The sequence below is a fragment of the Cyrtonyx montezumae genome, unplaced genomic scaffold (assembly GCF_038088225.1).
Source record: "Cyrtonyx montezumae isolate F1298 unplaced genomic scaffold, pur_monq_1.0 scaffold_14, whole genome shotgun sequence".
NCBI lineage: Eukaryota > Metazoa > Chordata > Aves > Galliformes > Odontophoridae > Cyrtonyx > Cyrtonyx montezumae.
In genome coordinates this window covers 16,609,301-16,622,366 of record NW_027071870.1, presented here as the reverse complement: position 1 = coordinate 16,622,366, position 13,066 = coordinate 16,609,301, and the positions used below count along the sequence as shown (strand labels likewise).

General features: G+C 37.2%; 1 protein-coding gene across 4 annotated transcripts in view; it reads right to left on the bottom strand.

The window, feature by feature from the left end:
• Positions 1 to 13,066, bottom strand: part of LMBR1 (limb development membrane protein 1) — a 61,299-nt gene that overhangs the window by 21,899 nt on the left and 26,334 nt on the right. The window lies entirely within an intron of this gene.

Sequence of the window (13,066 nt, the reverse complement as noted above, 5' to 3'; positions counted from 1 at the left end):
CGCAGTAGTGCTCCTTCCCACCTGCCTGCACACTGCTCTGCATCACTTCCAGCAGCACCAGCCCTGAGTGCTGAGCCGAACTGCTCTGAAAGCACACCCATCAGTCTGCAGAGCTCTGTCACACCAGTTACTCATGAGTATAAACATCACAGTGCTCCAACAGCCAAGAGTACATTTGCACATCTAAATTACCAAAAACCTTTGTTTTACGCATACACATATAACACTATAGTGTCTATACACTCAGTTTTAATGCTTATTTCAAGCAACAGAGCAGCCAGAACATCTTCAGATATCCTTACCATTAACAACACAATTTCAGACTGCTGTTCATAAAGCATTTTCATTGTTCCTCAATTACCAGTATATGCATCTTCACAAACAATCCTCTTTTCCTTTCTCGTATCCCAACTTGTGTGCATAATATTGAAAATGTATTTCACAGAAGGAAGTTTTACCTTATTCTTTGCTCACTCATGCTTACCAACTCTTCTCTCTCCCTGCTTATTGCAAGAGGGTAATAAACTCCACACATTTACCTTGAAAATTAGGCTCTCAACATAACCACAGCAATGTATGAAGAACTGAGACATCTTAACCACATGCATTTATCTCCCATAGAAGACCAACTCCTTCCTGCCATCAGTCTCCTGCAGAATAGCTAGCATGAAGATAGCATAAAGGGAAAACAGACAACTTGACACCTTCACAACATTTCCCTTAAGGCTTCAGTGGGCAGACGGAGCCGAATAACCAACAAGGCCCTCAAACATCAAACTACATACTAGAGGTAGTATGGATAAGAGATTAACTTAATCCTATGATGCCTTTCATGTACAGTGGAAGTGGCTTTGAGATTCATTTATTAAAATAATTTTTATAGTGCTGAAAAACTTGATTTGCATGAGTTATTTTGAAGTTGAGCGCATAAGCAAAAGGAAAAAGTATAAGGATAAGGAAAAAGTGAATCTGTCCTCTGGGCTTCTGACAGCCTCAGCCAGAAGAAGTGGATCTGTAACTTCTCTGTTACAGACACACGAACAAATGTCATCCTCTCCAACTTCTTCCACAGCAACAGCTTCTTCTGGGAGAAGCCAGAAGAAATTTCATCTTACGTGGAGCCCAAAACACTGAATTCTCCTCCTCTGGATGGGTGGAGGAGTACAACTGTCAGAAAAACAAAGCTTGCACCATGACATAGCACAGTTGGTATTAACTGTAAATAACTTCCTCCCACATTTACTGCAAGTTTTCTTAGGACAAAGTAAGGACAGACCATGTAAGATGATGCTCTCAAAAGAGGGAGATGATCACAGACAGAGGTAACAATTCCTTCTTGGCAGAAGGACTACAGGCTCAAAGTCCACAAACAGCAAGATACCTACATAATGTGTCCTCATTTTTTCCATGCTACTCAAAGTTCAATCCATCTCCTTTTGTTCTCACTAGTTCCATCTATCCCCACATTTACACGATACATCAACCATTTTATAGTCTCACGTTCACACTGAAAAGCAGGAGTGACAGTTCACTCTAACACTCCAGGTTTTTATTTTTTGTATTATACACACACAACAGGATTCAAAAACTGATGATCTACGGGGTGAGCCACAGCCATTTATCCTCTTTTTTTTTTCCTTTTCCTTGGCAGAAGGTAGGCTTATTTGTTCAGATAGTTTTGCTTCCTGTTTCTCAAAAATGTAAAGTTTGAGCATTAAAATTAGTAATATCTTTAAGAGCTGGTCAGAATACTGTACTCCTGAATGAGGACAGGGAAGAAGTAGACAAATACATGCAAGAGAAGCACAGCCTTTCACTGAAAGCAGGATTACACAAACAAACTGTGAAATCCACTGCTGATTTATTTTTTTCTAATGTATCTGGAGCAAATACCTTCTAACTAAGTTTTTCTTTTTGGCTTAACATCCCTTTTTTGAGTCATGTCACTTCCCTCCCACAGCCCCATTATATTACTCAGCTTCCTCAGAAGAACAAAAACGTCATGGTGCATCTGTGGCACAGAAAATATTGAATCTATTTCACATTTACTCAACTCCTTGTGTGAAACAGAACATCAAGTTTAGAGTGACATCTTCAAAAACACCAGCTGCTCTTTTAGGTGGGTTTGCAGCTAAGAGTACATCATTGCTCATGTCCAACCTGCATCATATGTGCCTTGTGTACAGAGCTAACAAATGCAGGTATGCAAGACCCACTCCAACTTAACGTACCAACTATGAAAGGAAAAACAGTTGTACAGTCTCATCTGCACTTGCGATCATTAGTTAACACTCTCCTGGAAACTAAACTGATTACAAGAAAGAATAAGGCATAAACAGTTTATGGTTTTGTTTCCTGTATTGTTTTCATGAGGGAAATGATGATTATGGAGTCCTCATCTGGTCTTCCATTCCTGGTGGCTGTGACAGGTAGGTAAGAACAAGAAAAGCAAGCACTACAAAACCAAGCACCTTGCATTGGATTTTTCAGAAAGTTTCTCTGTACTACAACCTGAAGTCTGCATGATAATACAAATACTGATTAATTCCTCTGCTGTTCTTCATTAAAGAAAAAACACACAGATCACAATTCCCTGTTTCATTAATTACTTCAGCACAATTCAACCTGCAATTTAACGAGTTTTAAAGGAGGAGGGGTTTATCTCCAAAACAAGCACAGAAAAGCCAGAAGGGTACATAAAAGATATTTTAAAAATGAGAAAGACTGGTTTGCATTTATTGCACGTTCTGGTATACAAAGGAATACTCAACAGCTTCTTTCAGTTTGCATTTTTTTCTGTAAGCATCTGCAGAGCCTATAGGAGGGGGCATAAAGAGCACAATCTTGATACCACTAGGAACTAGGACAGTGAATTAAGATATCAAACTCAGATTTCAGTACAGCATTAACCACACAGCTTTAAGTAATGTTCCCATACTGTAGACTTATAAGATGAACACAGTCATAACCTTCAGAAATAATTAAACACGTTCTCTTCTACCTTAGGCTAAGTTGTGTTGTTCTTAAATACAGCAATAAGACAATTGCAGAGTGAACTCCACAATGCACTTGCATTACTTTTCAGTAATACAAGCCTTATCTCCACAGTACTTCTACCAGCATGTCAACTTTAAGGAGATCAAATCCCTTGCTTTCTCTTGATCAATTAGTTGCTGGAAAGATGGCTAAGTTGCAAAGACAAAATATATATATATTTTTTAAAGTGTTACAAATAGCAGACCATCAAAAAAAAATCACAAAAACAAAAGCTGTATGAAATACTATAGTGCTTGAAGTAATAAAATGAACTGGGGAATGGAAACAAATGTTCAGGTGGTGGTTTTCCTAGTTTCACTGCTCTCCAGTAAGAGTACTGCTGTGACCTCACAACTTCAGTTACTGTTTGAGGGCATAAAGAGTGGGAAAGGAAGTATGAAAACCCAGGGGGAAAAAACAATGAATTCCCTTAAAAAAAAAAGTCTTTGATGCCATGCTTGATTCTCAAATTGACAATTTGCCAGTTGGTCAGACTAGAAAATTCCAATCTTTGACCAAGATGCACTCCTCAAAATGAAACAGATGAAGCACTGCGTACCACAGTTACTTCTTCAGACACTCTCTGAAGATCTCAAAAAACAAACAACACGAAAAGAAAAGGAGATCGGGAAGCATCCTCACATGTGTAGGTGCTGCTTTTGCACCTCAGGGGACCGCAGTGAAGAGGGGAGACTATACAAAACCTTAAAAAGAGGAAAGATGAACTGGATATGAAATGTAAAGTCCAAAAGGGAAAGGACAACAATAATCTGAGGTAAAAGAATGCATTAGAAGTGTCAGGAAGAAGAATCTGATCCTGCTCTTCAGTTTGTACATAATTTCTTATGTAGGCCCAAAAATGAGAGGGAACAACTTCCCCAATACAGACTGACCCATTGAGGGCCATTCTTTAAAAACAGTATATCACAACTGGAAGGAAAAATGGCATTTCCTTTGTTAGGCAATGATTTTAGTTTTGGTAGACCAACCTAAAATCTTTTTTTCACAAAGTTATCTGACAGCAGATCCACTATGACTGCTTCCAACACTTAGAAGCACGTGATGATCTTTGATAATTGCTGAACAGGAAATCAAAACACATCAAACAGCTTACAATTTCCTCAAGTGAGTTTCAGATCATCTGCACAGCAAAACAAACAGACTTCTCTAAGAAAATTACCTGCATGGTTCTCTGTTGTCAGGAAAAGAGAAGCTTGGCACCACACAGACCAAACTGACAGAAAAAGTCATTTCCAGGGGAGAATGAAAAATTATGCGGTCAACAAAAACTTTAGAAACTAATTACTATAATTAGTTAGATATTACAATTAAATTCTTTATTAAAAAAAATGGGAAGGAAGACTGGCAGATGATATCCTTTAGCCTCTCCCTTTAAGTTTTTTTCAACTTCAAAGAATGCTTCAGAGTCTAGACAACAGCTCACCTATGCTTTTACTCACAGCATTTGCAAAATTCATGCAGTTCTTTAAAGTGTGCGCTTAACCAAGTGAAATACTTTGTTAAAGAAAGATGTTTAACACATCAATCCCAGAAGCCTGGAACTTGCCAGAAGCCTAGCAATATCTGTCATCTTCTGTGTACACTAATGAGAGGGAAAAAACTGAATGAACAAAAAAAAAACATTTGAAGCTTCCAAGGCATGCCTACAAATAAAAGCTGTTCTAAGAACAAATTCTAAGGATCTTGTGGTTTGTAAAGCCTTGGAGATATCTGACTCTCAGACTTCCAGTTCTTTAAAAATCCACTGCTGAGACATTCAGAAGTTTTTATACTGCTTAATCCTGAGCTACTTGTACTGCCTGTAGCAGCGGGCCTAGGGGTTCATGTTTCCAGAAATGCTGTGTTTTAGCAGGAAGGTTTTAATTACTCTAAGTGTTCTGACAATTTATTTTTTTTTCTTGCTACTCTCATCAGAAGGCATCATCAGAATCTTACCCCGTTGCTTTCATCCTGGATAACAAATATCCAAAATGTATTAAAAACAGCACATGGACAAAAAAAAGGTAATTCGTGCTGAAAAGCCCAATGAAGTACAAAGAGCAACAAGCGTTCTGAAAGGATGACAGATGTCATAAGAAATTCTAAACTAATATATAATTGCTAAGAAAAAAATCATTCCTCCTCTTCAGTAAATGGGTATTAAATGGGATTACTATTAAGTAATTGCAACACATTAAGACCCGCTGCACACCGTGTGTGTTCACACACACCTAGAGGCTGGGTTTTATTGCAGAAGAGAATGTATATTTGATAATAGTTGGAGAATTTAAAATGAAAATAAAAACTCAGCTTACTGTCCCAACTATCAAGAAATTCTTATTTTCTTTACTGAAAAGCTCTAAGAAATTGTTTTGTATAGTTACATTTATACTATCCAGAATACTTTACCACTCAGTTGCATACATAACAAATGAAGACCTTCCTATACACAAATCATTCAAAAGGTTTTGGGTAATTCACATAACTAGCAAGTGCTGCTGTCTGTTCCTCTACCCATTTAAGAGTCACACACAAAATCTAGAAAGGCTTAACAGGACATCTCTGAGTAACATTTTTGCAAAACTAAAACAAAACATGCAGTATAATGAACAGGGAACTTGAGCCAAAATCCCACCAACAGGTACATTTAGAGAAGTGAACACTACATAAATACAGCAATCAAGTCTGTTTGGGCTCATTGCTGATCTTTCAATTGTGATTAGGAAACACAACGATCATTTCCCAACAGTTTAAGCATTCATTCATAAAATAAAATGTATCAACATGCAGGTATAGAAATTTGCCAAGAGTTTGTGTTTTAACACCAATTAAAGAGCAGAAGAACGTGCAGAACATTACTTTTTATTTTCTCCAAACAGCAAAACTCCTCATCAAACCAAAGAACTACTGCCCATCCCAAGAAAAAGCATTTTTTGTGCCAAAACACTACCTTGGTACAGTAATTTTGATCAATTACAGCTCCTGTAAGATGAACATTTTTGGAAGTGCATTACAAAAAACACAGCTTCACATGGATTTTGGCAGATTTTACAAGAGAAAAAGGTAACTGTCAGTGAAGTAAAAAAAAAAAAAAATCAGTGTTATACACAAGAAGTCCTAACAATGTTTCCATGGGGCTGAAAATTTAAACACAGTTCTGCTTGGACATCTTGACCTCTTCTAGGGTAAGCAAACATTACTACTTTTTTTTTTTTTTAAACACTATGCCCTGACCCATAGGGAAAGCCTGGGAAACATTTCTGCAATCATGGCACATTTAAAGTACACACGAGGCCTATTGTTTTCATGTGACAAAAACGAGTCCTAATGAGTCCTAGTAACCTTAAGACATGTTTGTTGAGACACCGGCTGCAACAAACATGCATTCTAACAGCTGCAAAAATAAACAGAAGCACTACAGAATTAGAATTACAGAAGGTACCAGGTTGAAGAACGTTCTATTTTGACATTACACATTACCTTCTTAGTGCCTTAGACCTCCTCTTCTTGGTTTGTGAACATTAGCAAAGCCACCAACTATTCCTACAGTTAGAAACCATGAATATTCTTTATTCTAACCTATTCAGGACAGCAAAGAAACATTTTTTAATAAACAAAAGAGAACCACAGTCCATTAGGTAACAAAGAAATAAACTAAATCTAACAAACTGATACTTGGTCAACTGCTGATCATATGCTCTCCCATACTACTTGCCTTACATTTCTGCACCATAGGAATTTAGAGATTTAAATGAACAATTTTCTTCACTGCACAGCAAGTGTAAAGTCTCCATTTATTTTCTGAACAAAACAAACCTTAAAATTCCATATTCATAAAACTCTGCCAGCAAATTTCAGCTGACTTCGGTATCTTTTCCCAAACTATTTCAGTAGTTATCATTCTGCCAATGGAGTTAGAAGAGGCAGATGAAATCACTTTATTCTATAGAAGCCTATAGTTATACAGGATAATTTTGAAAATATCAAGATTATAAAAAGAAACACAAAAGAAAAACAAAGTGAAAACTATAGGATCTTGATGGAAAAAGAAATCATGGATTTTTTGAGTAGCTTCTAAAAACATGAATGAAATATTACAGGTGCTGCCCTTGCCAAACTTGAAACAAAAAGCCAAAATCACCTAACCAGAGATAAAGATGCCTATTCAATAGGTTGGTGATGCAGTACACCCACTGGAGTGACTCTGCCACGTGACTCTTCTTTCTCCACTGTCCCAGAAGAGCATCCCATCCACTGTATTACACTATATTTTGGGTTTCCACACCTGTCCAATCCTCAAATAACCTGTGATCCTAAATGGACACTTTGCAGGTTCAGATCTTCACCATCAGGAAGAAGGACTGTTCTGTTTCACTTTTTTTTTTTTGACCCTAAGATTTATTTTCTTATCCAAGACAAGTCAAGCACCAGGAAGAATGACAACATGAGATTAGCATTTGTCTGGCAGCTAATGTATTGTGTCAAATACTTGAGGAAAGAGCATACATCTGACTCTTCCCATACCAACACATCATTCAACCACGTCAAAGCTCATATTAAAAAGGCCAGATGCAGATCTCTTATTCACCCAATAATAAAAGCGTAAAGCCCAAACTTTTGGGCAAAGAAACGTGAACAGATACAGAGAGTAAAACGATGTCTGTCCAAAGCTCCCCTTTTCCTCCACAGGTTCCCTCTACTGCTCTGCTAGCCAGCTCAGTTCTCACTAATTATTAGGTCTTTGGTGCTCCACTCCCTCCGCCAACCAAGTTTCCCAGACTTCCCAAAGCCACCTGCAGCAACAGCACAGGAGCTGTGGGATTTATGCCAGTGTGAGCCTCTCTAGAATCACTGACTTTTGGACGAGAAAGAATCTTTCCTGCTACACTGAAGCAATAGGAAGAAAGATATTTTCCACCTTCTTTGTAGCATGGCAGAAGATTAAAAGAAGTCATCTAAAAATGTAAAGGAAGACTTGGAACTTATGATAGCAGTCTGGTGGAAAGAAGCCATAAAGATGAATTCTCCGAAGCAAGTTGACACATAGAAGAACACAGATCACTACAAAAGCTCTAAATTAAAGAGAAATTTGAAGGTTTTCTTTTATGCCAACCTCAGCATGGCTAAGAAAGATCTAGAAAGCACATTTCTAGGAATTGGCCAGAGCACCAGACTGCTGCAAGATCCTTTCAGAAAACTGGGAAACTTTTTAAGTGGTGCATGAAAACAAATAAAAGACATGGGAGTGGCCAGGGATGGGAGACAACCTCACTGCTTTCTCAAAGTCTTTATTTCAGACATGCCGAATTCATAGACATTCCCATCCAAACAAAATTTTGAACAACTCACTTCTGCCTTTAAAAAAGGGCATCTAGAATGCCTCTCAGTCATTTCAAAGGGTTCCAATTCCAAGATAAATGCTTTGGCTCATGAAAAGTCCAGTAACAATATATATATATAATATATATATATATATATCTCCCACAGGATTACATAATTTCTAGAACGTATCGCTTCAAGTTTACAATCTAAATAGATTCTGTACAGAGCTGTACCATCTGTGTACTTTACAAACAGTGGAAGTACTTTAACATGTATTTTTACTTACACAGAACTCTAACAGCCTAAATTCATAAGAAAAAATAAAAAAGAAAACCACTAGATGTATTGCTAAAGAGCAATGGTTGACAAGCTATTTTATTTGCAGCCCCATGTTAAAGCTTTTAATGAAGAACTATGGAAATTCCACAAAATTTAAGCATGCTAAATACAACAGAACTTTGTAACAGCTGCACTGTACAAGTTCAGAACAATGTAGGAGTGGAGAATGCACAAAGTTCAGCAATGCATTTTGTTCCTGGCTCAGATGAGCTGGAATAACTAACGCTCCAGTGCTCACTTCTGGAGTCTGATTAGTTTCACAGATGACTATTTACTCACGCAGGAGTCATCTAATACAGTTTCTCACACTATGCTAGAGAAGTAATGGTCAGAAATTTACATTCTGAAATAACACTAAGCTCATTTCATATTTTTATTGCAAAGCATTTTTACTCCAATATTGCTAACACTGTTTCATTCTGTTATCCTACCGATTTTCATAGATCAAACAAAAATGCTACAAGGCCATACATAACCTAGCACAATTTGCTTTTCTGTCTACTTGGAAGAATTCATCAAAAAAGCAATTATTACCTCAAACCCATAAACCACTGCAGAAAAGCAGAATCACTGCTCAGCTCTGAAGTCACAGTGTGGCAGGTACTGCAGAAAAGCAGTGCAGAGTGAAGCATACTTTTAGTTTATGCCTGGTTACCCTATTTTCTGTAACTTGCTCTGAGGCATCTTTAAAAGGAGTACATTCTAATTTATGGAAGCAACCAACTGACATTTAACTACTTCAATGAAATGGAGCACAGATCACATCTCATCACATCTTGATTCAATGTGTGCAACACGCAACATCTACTTAGTACCCTCCTCAGCTGCCCCCAGATTCAGAACTGTTACATATACTCAGCAAACCACAGATCTCCTTATGGTAACAGAAACGTCAGATTTTGCTTGTAAGGTCCCCAAAGGAGTTAAGAAGTCTTATAAAGCCTTATGAAATGTTTTATGTGTCTACAAAAACAAATTCACATTGAGCTGTTCTTTCTCAATAGCCACAGATTTCTCCATCCTAGCCCCCAGTTCTCAAGTTTGTTTTTATCTCACTCTTACTGAAACACAACTGGGTCTGAGAAATGCACATTATTTACAAAGAAGTTGCTGTCCTGCACTGCCTTTGTTCTATAAATATGGACAACACAAATTATACATGTGGAAGTCCAGGCTTTGAAATACAAAAATGAATAGAACCAACATTCCCAAGCTCTCTCTGACCTACACGTAGCACTTCTCACTGTCTCTCATTTAATCTTAGTTACCTTTATTTTGAACAGATAGAAGAGATCCCTGCTTTGCTTTAATACACAAATCTATTTTAATCTTCTACTCATTTCCAGTATAGTGACAAATTCCAATCACAGGTCCCCAAAAGCAGTACACGCTCTCACCTCAGTCTTTTTAGATTCATCTGCTGACAAAAATAAACTTTCTCTTCCTCTGGAGAACTACAAATAAAGGACCCGGTTGTATAAAACTGTAGTTTTAATATAAATTCAGGTAGTTTAGTGCAGACACTCATCAGTGTGGCACGCTAACTGGCATGCTAATCCTCCTCATCCACTTTTTCCTGTCATTTTAAAAGCTGTTCTCGTATTCAGAGTTACCTGAACCACCTTCAACACCATAAACAAAACCACCACATATCACCGTTCACATGCTGTTTCTGAGACTTCCAGGAAAGCAGGAAGCATACACAGAGTCAAGACACACATTCTTAATGCAGGATTTGCCATTAATGTGTTCCTTAACTGCTATCCACTTTGCATCTTATTATGTTATGGGTTTGTATAACTGTCAGCTAAATACACTTTTATTTTAATAAGGGCGGATAAGCCTTGATTGAGTTACTTGCCAAATCAGAATCCCAAAATAAGTAGAATCTGCCTCTAAACATCAAAAATAGTCTAATAAATATTAAGTGGTGTCATTTTAAATGACTGGTTTGAAGAACTAGACTTCATATCTGAACTTAAGATGTTAGCTTATGTCAAAAATACAAAACCAAACAGCTGCCTTTGAAGTGACTGATTAAACAACTTTTGTCTCTGGTATCACTAATGGAAAGAGTAAATGGGCTGCAATATAATGTACAATAATTCAGTTACATACTAGTAAACGTTTCATAGAGATCAGAGCCCTACATTTTCAGTTCATGCTGAATGATTTTATAGACAAATAAATAAGAGCTTAAATGCCAAATAAACATCCACTGTTAACAGAGTACCTTGGGACTATTTGGTGAGCCATTACACAAAGTGGCCCATGGCTATTGCCACGGAGGTACAAGTTAGCATAAAACATGAAGTGAAATGCTGTTTCTTGCATTCAATTCTGCAGGGTTAAGTGGGACGAATTCAGAAAATCAACTGGTTTTAATTCAAGATAATCTCATATCAGGAAGGATTTTCAACCAACCTTCCCCAGGATTGTTTATTATAAAAACAAACGACTTTCTATGAAATACTTCTTGAGATTAGCAGAACAGTTTCTAGAATACTTCAAAAATATTCCTATATTTTCATCACATACCAAAAATATATTTTGCTGTGCTCTACATCTACAGATGAACCAGAGTCCTATGAAAACTAAAAGGAAAAGAAGGAATGTTTTGTTTATATTAATCATGAGGGGAAAAAAAATTACAATTTCCATAACCATCAAGAAAGGAAAGTGGCAGCTTTACTTATCTACACAGATTGGGACCTTTACGTACCTAAAGTTTGCAAACACTATTCACTGTAACACAAAGCATGCAAAATTTAAGCCATTATTTAGTTTAAGATGAATGGGAAAAATCTATCAATAGCAATGACAAGTGTAACAATCAACTCAAATGTTGGAGATGTAAGCTGTATATACTATAGCTCCTCAGCAAGTTACAACAGCTTATCTTTACAGAAATAAAAAAGCTTTCTTTCGTGATGTTCCTACATTTCACTCCCTCCCCAAATAAGCAATTATATTTACAATGAGCACCTTCAAAAGTTGAGCTCTGAAGAGGTACAGGAAGGGAAGAAATCAGCTTTTAGTAGCAGACACCAGAGACTATCAGTATTGGGAACGGAACCCACATCCCAAGTTTTACTTTCCAGGGCTAAGCTGCAACTGCTAATATATCCAGAACTTTGGAGCCAGGACAACATAATTTCGTACAGTAGCAAGCACTGTGCAATTAACTGTTCAGAACACAGGCCCATCTCACCTGCCTTAAGCATATGAACAAGTTGCTACATTTTTAAGTGCTGTTTTTACTAAAATACAGTAAAGGAGCATTTGGGAAGAGATATCAAGGAATGGCAAGCAGATGGAGAGTCTAGCTGACACATAACAATAGCCGGTGAAATATTACTCTTATTTTCTGTAATAAACACCAAGATCAAAACATTATGCAAGTTAAATTTCCTTGAAAGGTTCCCAGCAGGAGTTTTCCTTTTTGTTTGTGCAGTACACGATTTCCTCTCACCCACAAAAAACATACCAAGAATGTGCATGTGCCACTAACACTAAGCAGCACTTCCTTAATCACTCATTTCCAACAATTTATGGATGATCAGTGGCAAAAAACGAGCAAAAATAATGAAAGCATGCAATGAAAGCTCGCTGAGACAAACCTGTTTGGACTTCCTACTCATTTCTGTGTGTCTTTAAGATGAGGGTCTGATACAAATTAGCCACTGGGAAAAAAAGTCATCTGGTCATAAAATACAGTACAGGGTCACTTTTATGTAAGTTTGCCAAAAGGGACATAAACCAGGACAATTTCAAACTGTGACACAGGATAGAAGTATATTAAAAAAATCTTTGTTCCTCCTCCATTGTGCTGTCATGTTGCTCAGCTTTATAGACATTCTAAGCACCAGCTCTGGCCTCTTCGCTTCCACCTGGTCTACCTAATTAATTAAGCAAGGAAGTTACCTCAAATTTTTGTACTATTTGTTTTTATTATCATGCACTACTTTGATGTTCCAGGAGTTAACCTCTTAATCCACAGACTCTGTGTGTTGTGTTCTGAACATTTTGGGATGTCTGGATAATTTGGATAATTGGTCAGGATGTTGCTGTCGCTCATGTTAAACTTTATGCCGTGACTTCGAGTTCAAAGATCAGTATTAAGGTAAAATACTTCATAAAGCCTTTTTAAAACTCTGCACTCCTGATTATGTAATACCTAGTTATACCAGTTTCTCACTGTGGTAAATTGCACTTCTGTATTTTCTTACAAGGAAATTACTCCTAAACATCTTTATCTTTGTCATCTTCAAACATACAAATTTCAGCTGAAGTTACATCAAGAGAAAGCACATTTTAAGGTCAAGGAAGGTACAGCAATTATCTCTTCAAAAAATGCTTGCCTTCTTCA